This window comes from Lolium perenne, chromosome 4 (genome assembly GCF_019359855.2).
Source record: "Lolium perenne isolate Kyuss_39 chromosome 4, Kyuss_2.0, whole genome shotgun sequence".
NCBI classification, from domain to species: Eukaryota; Viridiplantae; Streptophyta; class Magnoliopsida; order Poales; family Poaceae; genus Lolium; species Lolium perenne.
The window spans coordinates 216,771,902-216,779,296 of NC_067247.2; the positions used below are offsets into that span (position 1 = coordinate 216,771,902).

Genomic DNA, 7,395 nt, shown 5'->3' on the forward strand with positions numbered 1-7,395 from the left:
AACATTCTCCCACCTTTCATTTAAACAAAACCCCTCTCCCCCTCTCCTGGGCTCCCTCCTCTTTCCTGGCCCAACCCTTCCCTCTTCTTTTCCCACCCCGGCGGCCCAGCTGGAACCTCCCCTTCCTCCCTCTGGTCCAGCCCGAGTCGGCCCAGCGACTAGCTCGCGTACCCCTTCGACCCCTCTGTCGTCTTCCTCTTTCCAGCTCACGGAGCACGCAGATGGCGTGGCCGTGGTCCTCAACCACCGCACCACGCCGCGGCCACCTGCCCCCTCTCCCTTAAATCCCCCTGGAAACCCTAGCCTTCCCCTCATCCTCCCTCCGCGCCGCCACCTTCTTTTCCCTCCCTTTTTCTTCTTACCTGTGAAGCAACGAGCGCCACCGCCACTTCCTCGTCGTCGCCTGCTCGTCTCCGGCCACCCCAAGCAACGCCGCCACCGTCAATCGAACCGTCGCATCCTCCTCTTGCTCCTGGCGCAAGGAATCGAGACGGGAGGCCCTCAGTCGAGCGGGCGCTCGCCGTTCCCCTCCCTCGGCCGCCGCGCTTCTTCTTCGATTCCGGCCACCGCGGACCTCCTCCGTCCCTTCTGACCGCACCACCGGCCTCCTGGTGAGTTTGCGAACCCCGTAGACATGCTCGCCTCCTCCCTTGCTTCCGTTTCTGCAACCTCACCGCGGTGTCCGTCGCTACCGTGCAGAACCTCGTCGCCGGCCGCCCTCCGACGACCTTCCCGGGCGGCGCTCCCCCTTTTCTGTGTCAGCGCATCGAGGCACACCCGACGCCCCTCACTCGCCTCCTGGGACGCCCCCGTTCGCCCGCGCGCATCCGCGTCTGCCGCGGTGACCACGTCCCTGGAACGCGAGCGGCATCTCAACGACGAGCAAGCTTCGCCAGCTCAGCGCGCCACGTCGTCAGCCTGGACCCCACCTGTCAGCCTGCGGGTCAAACCCACCCCGGTGAGAAAAACCCGCCAGATCCAGATCTAAACCTTTTTGCGAAAAGGCCCCTGCCATGTTTGGAAACCTAACCCGCCGTCCCTGGCCCCTGTTCCTTTTGCTCAAAAACCCCTGCAGGTTTCTGTACCCAACCCGGGACCCCTTCAGCCCAGTCAGCTGCCTCGTCAGCCTCCCCGGGCCCGCGCGTCAGTGTCCCAGGCTGTCTTCCCCTTCGGTGAGAAACGTCCCAGGCCCTTTTCTGTTTTTCTAAAAATGGCAGGGAAGGTTTAAATCTTGCTAAAATCATATCTTTAAAACTATAACTCGAAATAAAATGTGTTCTATATGAAAGTTGATCAGAAAAATATGCTGAACATGAATATGCCATCCATGCTTGCTGTTGCATCACGCATCATACAATTTCGTGCTAGTTTGCATTATCACCTAATATGTAACATATGGAATATGTGGGATATTGTACAATTGTTGTCCCGGTTCCATTTAACTTTGATGTAGCTCACCCCTGCCATGTTTGCTATGCTAATCCACCCTTAAATTTGACGATAGAAGATGCAACTCCAACCTAATTTGGTTGTCCGGGGTTCCGACTCCGATTAATATGGATAAGTTGCATCGCATCATGTTTGCCATGCCATGCATATCATATTGATCATGCTGAATTTTCCTTATCCGTAGTAGTAAGATTTGCATCCGTTGTTTGTTGTAGCATTTGCTTCTTCCCGGATAGGATCGCGAAGTGGTGTTGTGAGATACGACAAGTTCTCCGGATGTCCCTCGGCAAGCTTTAACAGGCAAGCATTTCCCTTATACTCCTGCCCCTGCAGAAGTCGCTCACCTATTTTATTTTGCCTTCTCCCTCATGCTAGCTTTAAGTTGCGTTCTTGTCACGTGTCCCTTCCACTTGTTACCTCAAGCAGCCTATATTGCCTCCACCAACCACCTACAGCTATTGTTTGGTTATCGGGTCTGCCCTGCGAGTCGTAGCGCATGCTAGTGTTGTGTTATCTTGATACCGTTATTGCTATCTTATCGGGTTATCTGTTGGGGATCATGACACATGCTACATGGTTATATCTGTTGAGGGTATCATGGTTACTTGTTAATAATTGTTAAACGGAGGCATCGGTGGGTCAGCTGATCGTTTTGTGACGGCTCACTTGTGTTTTCTAAATATCTTAGGACCCCGAGTTCTTGTTATCTGTTCCGAGACTGAGCGCTCTAACCACACGTGGGTATGTTTCTGGGTCTCCCCTCGACCACTGCCGGAATCTACAGCTTTGTCCAGTGGCCACAACTAGTTTGCAATGTTTTACCATTTGTTGTTTGCGTGCATGCCAGCCTGTTACTTAATTACTTTGGGAAGCCCCTGGGTGCCTTGTATCCCTTGTTTCTGGTATGCACGTATAGGTCGCGGAGCCGCTGCGAAGTGGTTTATCGCCCCAGTGTGTGTTTAAACCACCTAGTACGCTGTCGCAAACAGCTAGGTCCGCTTCGGAGATACGGCCGGACTTCGATACGGGTTTAACTTAGTTAGGTGGCTTCCTGGATATTGTTGTCGTGAAGGAGAGTGCGAGTCGTGATGTCCACCTGTCGCAAGTGGGTTGATCGTGCGTGTGGGCACATTTGGGCACCCCTGCAGGGTAAAATCTTATCGATAAGCCGCGTCCGCGGTTATGGACGACTTGGAGCTGTATGACTCGACCATAGACAACTTACACCTGTTGTTTATTAATAATAACTTGCGTAGTAAGTTAGCACAACTCCAATAATAAATGGTTAAAACTTGTCAACCGTGTGAGTGCCCTTGTAAGTACTTCCTTGCGAGGGGGGAACGCATCGGCTGTGTTATGTTTGCAGAGTATAGAACTGTTAGTTTATGCGCTCTCTCACCTTCTCTGATTAGACGACTGTTGTAGAGTGTCTCTATAGGTTTTTAGTGCTTGCGCGCTGCCGCTTAACCCCACCATATTGCCTATGACGTTCCTCTTGCGTCCTCTAAGTCCCCTGCGTGCCTCAAGTACAAAGGACGACTGGTTGACGAATGCTTATACGTCTTGAAGTCTTGTTAAGTACGAACCCGTACTTATTGCTGCTTCTACGGGATATAACCGGGCAGGTATGAAGATATGTTCGATGAAGACGACGCTAGCAAGGTTACCCTTCCGGCTTGGCCTGGGCAGGGTTATGGACGCCATCGTTTATCTTCAGGACTCTTAGTCCAATTTGTATCTTGTCCGTACTCGGACGCATTTGATCTTCTGTATGATTTGGATCTTTGAATTGTATCTATTTGTATCTTGACTCGTTGGAGTCGTTGTTGTAATATATCTGTATCTTGTGGGCTCTATTGTAATCCTGTTGTAATGTTACCGCTCGTGATTGATTCCACCCGCATCGCGTGCATGCTTCGGCGTGTACGAGGCGCTTGGTGGTGCGTCTCCTAAAATCGATATCGTGCGGATTTCGGCGGATTCGCTGGGATCCTCATGGTACCGGTTTTGGGGCGTCACAAGTTGGTATCAGAGCCTCAGGTTGACGGTACCCCACTAGTCCAGCCTGTAGGATAACCTTGCCAACGGTTGAGTTTAGAGAGTCCAAACTATTTTCTAAAACTCGTTGGATAGATCTGATTAGCTCTGATTTTTCTCCTTACCTCTCTTCTTTCCCATCTTACCTGTGCGAGTTTTGAGTCTTCTGTCTTATCTGAGTTTCTTTGAGTCTTAGGTCTCTACGCGGGTTGGACGATCTTTGCCCCTCACCTATTAGGTTCGTTCTTCGGAGGATCTCAACAGCAACGCATCATCAACATCGGAGCAACAACTCTTGTTAGTGGTGTCGCTCGATCAGTATGGAGCAAGAACTCTTGTTAGTGGTGTCGAGGAGAGCGACACGTCGCCTGAAGATCCGGTAGTTCACCTCTCTCCCCCTTAGGTTGACGTGGAATCTCGGGGCGAGATTCCTTGTTAGTGGTGTCGATTGTAACGGCCCAGGATAGCACCCCTAATAGATTTGCTTGTTCTTCTTCGTTTATGCATCATCATGGCATCATGCATCATATCATCCATGTTTTTCCTAAATAAAATTATTTTATAAATCTTACTATTATATTTCCCTCTCATGAGTCTTATATAATAAAAACATTCTCCCACCTTTCATTTAAACAAAACCCCTCTCCCCCTCTCCTGGGCTCCCTCCTCTTTCCTGGCCCAACCCTTCCCTCTTCTTTTCCCACCCCGGCGGCCCAGCTGGAACCTCCCCTTCCTCCCTCTGGTCCAGCCCGAGTCGGCCCAGCGACTAGCTCGCGTACCCCTTCGACCCCTCTGTCGTCTTCCTCTTTCCAGCTCACGGAGCACGCAGATGGCGTGGCCGTGGTCCTCAACCACCGCACCACGCCGCGGCCACCTGCCCCCTCTCCCTTAAATCCCCCTGGAAACCCTAGCCTTCCCCTCATCCTCCCTCCGCGCCGCCACCTTCTTTTCCCTCCCTTTTTCTTCTTACCTGTGAAGCAACGAGCGCCACCGCCACTTCCTCGTCGTCGCCTGCTCGTCTCCGGCCACCCCAAGCAACGCCGCCACCGTCAATCGAACCGTCGCATCCTCCTCTTGCTCCTGGCGCAAGGAATCGAGACGGGAGGCCCTCAGTCGAGCGGGCGCTCGCCGTTCCCCTCCCTCGGCCGCCGCGCTTCTTCTTCGATTCCGGCCACCGCGGACCTCCTCCGTCCCTTCTGACCGCACCACCGGCCTCCTGGTGAGTTTGCGAACCCCGTAGACATGCTCGCCTCCTCCCTTGCTTCCGTTTCTGCAACCTCACCGCGGTGTCCGTCGCTACCGTGCAGAACCTCGTCGCCGGCCGCCCTCCGACGACCTTCCCGGGCAGCGCTCCCCCTTTTCTGCGTCAGCGCATCGAGGCACACCCGACGCCCCTCACTCGCCTCCTGGGACGCCCCCGTTCGCCCGCGCGCATCCGCGTCTGCCGCGGTGACCACGTCCCTGGAACGCGAGCGGCATCTCAACGACGAGCAAGCTTCGCCAGCTCAGCGCGCCACGTCGTCAGCCTGGACCCCACCTGTCAGCCTGCGGGTCAAACCCACCCCGGTGAGAAAAACCCGCCAGATCCAGATCTAAACCTTTTTGCGAAAAGGCCCCTGCCATGTTTGGAAACCTAACCCGCCGTCCCTGGCCCCTGTTCCTTTTGCTCAAAAACCCCTGCAGGTTTCTGTACCCAACCCGGGACCCCTTCAGCCCAGTCAGCTGCCTCGTCAGCCTCCCCGGGCCCGCGCGTCAGTGTCCCAGGCTGTCTTCCCCTTCGGTGAGAAACGTCCCAGGCCCTTTTCTGTTTTTCTAAAAATGGCAGGGAAGGTTTAAATCTTGCTAAAATCATATCTTTAAAACTATAACTCGAAATAAAATGTGTTCTATATGAAAGTTGATCAGAAAAATATGCTGAACATGAATATGCCATCCATGCTTGCTGTTGCATCACGCATCATACAATTTCGTGCTAGTTTGCATTATCACCTAATATGTAACATATGGAATATGTGGGATATTGTACAATTGTTGTCCCGGTTCCATTTAACTTTGATGTAGCTCACCCCTGCCATGTTTGCTATGCTAATCCACCCTTAAATTTGACGATAGAAGATGCAACTCCAACCTAATTTGGTTGTCCGGGGTTCCGACTCCGATTAATATGGATAAGTTGCATCGCATCATGTTTGCCATGCCATGCATATCATCTTGATCATGCTGAATTTTCCTTATCCGTAGTAGTAAGATTTGCATCCGTTGTTTGTTGTAGCATTTGCTTCTTCCCGGATAGGATCGCGAAGTGGTGTTGTGAGATACGACAAGTTCTCCGGATGTCCCTCGGCAAGCTTTAACAGGCAAGCATTTCCCTTATACTCTTGCCCCTGCAGAAGTCGCTCACCTATTTTATTTTGCCTTCTCCCTCATGCTAGCTTTAAGTTGCGTTCTTGTCACGTGTCCCTTCCACTTGTTACCTCAAGCAGCCTATATTGCCTCCACCAACCACCTACAACTATTGTTTGGTTATCGGGTCTGCCCTGCGAGTCGTAGCGCATGCTAGTGTTGTGTTATCTTGATACCGTTATTGCTATCTTATCGGGTTATCTGTTGGGGATCATGACACATGCTACATGGTTATATCTGTTGAGGGTATCATGGTTACTTGTTAATAATTGTTAAACGGAGGCATCGGTGGGTCAGCTGATCGTTTTGTGACGGCTCACTTGTGTTTTCTAAATATCTTAGGACCCCGAGTTCTTGTTATCTGTTCCGAGACTGAGCGCTCTAACCACACGTGGGTATGTTTCTGGGTCTCCCCTCGACCACGGCCGAATCTACAGCTTTGTCCAAAGCCACAACTAGTTTGCAATGTTTTACCATTTGTTGTTTGCGTGCATGCCAGCCTGTTACTTAATTATTTTGGGAAGCCCCTGGTGCCTTGTATCCCTTGTTTCGGTATGCACGTATAGGTCGCGGAGCCGCTGCGAAGTGGTTTATCGCCCCAGTGTGTGTTTAAACCACCTAGTACGCTGTCGCAAACAGCTAGGTCCGCTTCGGAGATACGGCCGGACTTCGATACGGGTTTAACTTAGTTAGGTGGCTTCCTGGATATTGTTGTCGTGAAGGAGAGTGCGAGTCGTGATGTCCACCTGTCGCAAGTGGGTTGATCGTGCGTGTGGGCACATTTGGGCACCCCTGCAGGGTAAAATCTTATCGATAAGCCGCGTCCGCGGTTATGGACGACTTGGAGCTGTATGACTCGACCATAGACAACTTACACCTGTTGTTTATTAATAATAACTTGCGTAGTAAGTTAGCACAACTCCAATAATAAATGGTTAAAACTTGTCAACCGTGTGAGTGCCCTTGTAAGTACTTCCTTGCGAGGGGGGAACGCATCGGCTGTGTTATGTTTGCAGAGTATAGAACTGTTAGTTTATGCGCTCTCTCACCTTCTCTGATTAGACGACTGTTGTAGAGTGTCTCTATAGGTTTTTAGTGCTTGCACGCTGCCGCTTAACCCCACCATATTGCCTATGACGTTCCTCTTGCGTCCTCTAAGTCCCCTGCGTGCCTCAAGTACAAAGGACGACTGGTTGACGAATGCTTATACGTCTTGAAGTCTTGTTAAGTACGAACCCGTACTTATTGCTGCTTCTACGGGATATAACCGGGCAGGTATGAAGATATGTTCGATGAAGACGACGCTAGCAAGGTTACCCTTCCGGCTTGGCCTGGGCAGGGTTATGGACGCCATCGTTTATCTTCAGGACTCTTAGTCCAATTTGTATCTTGTCCGTACTCGGACGCATTTGATCTTCTGTATGATTTGGATCTTTGAATTGTATCTATTTGTATCTTGACTCGTTGGAGTCGTTGTTGTAATATATCTGTATCTTGTGGGCTCTA

At 51.4% G+C, this 7,395-nt stretch overlaps 2 long non-coding RNA genes across 3 annotated transcripts; both read left to right on the forward strand.

Moving 5' to 3' along the window:
• The first annotated feature begins 791 nt into the window (after positions 1 to 791).
• Positions 792 to 3,305, forward strand: LOC139830591 (uncharacterized). Of its 2 annotated transcripts, XR_011743315.1 has the most exons (3): positions 818 to 958; positions 1,665 to 1,749; positions 3,075 to 3,305. It is a non-coding gene; the product is annotated as an uncharacterized lncRNA (long non-coding RNA). The 2 variants fall into 2 exon arrangements; XR_011743314.1 differs by having other exon boundaries at positions 792 to 958; positions 1,665 to 3,305.
• A 1,607-nt stretch (positions 3,306 to 4,912) lies between these two features.
• Positions 4,913 to 7,395, forward strand: LOC139830592 (uncharacterized). The gene is made up of 3 exons (XR_011743316.1): positions 4,913 to 5,052; positions 5,759 to 5,843; positions 7,165 to 7,395. It is a non-coding gene; the product is annotated as an uncharacterized lncRNA (long non-coding RNA).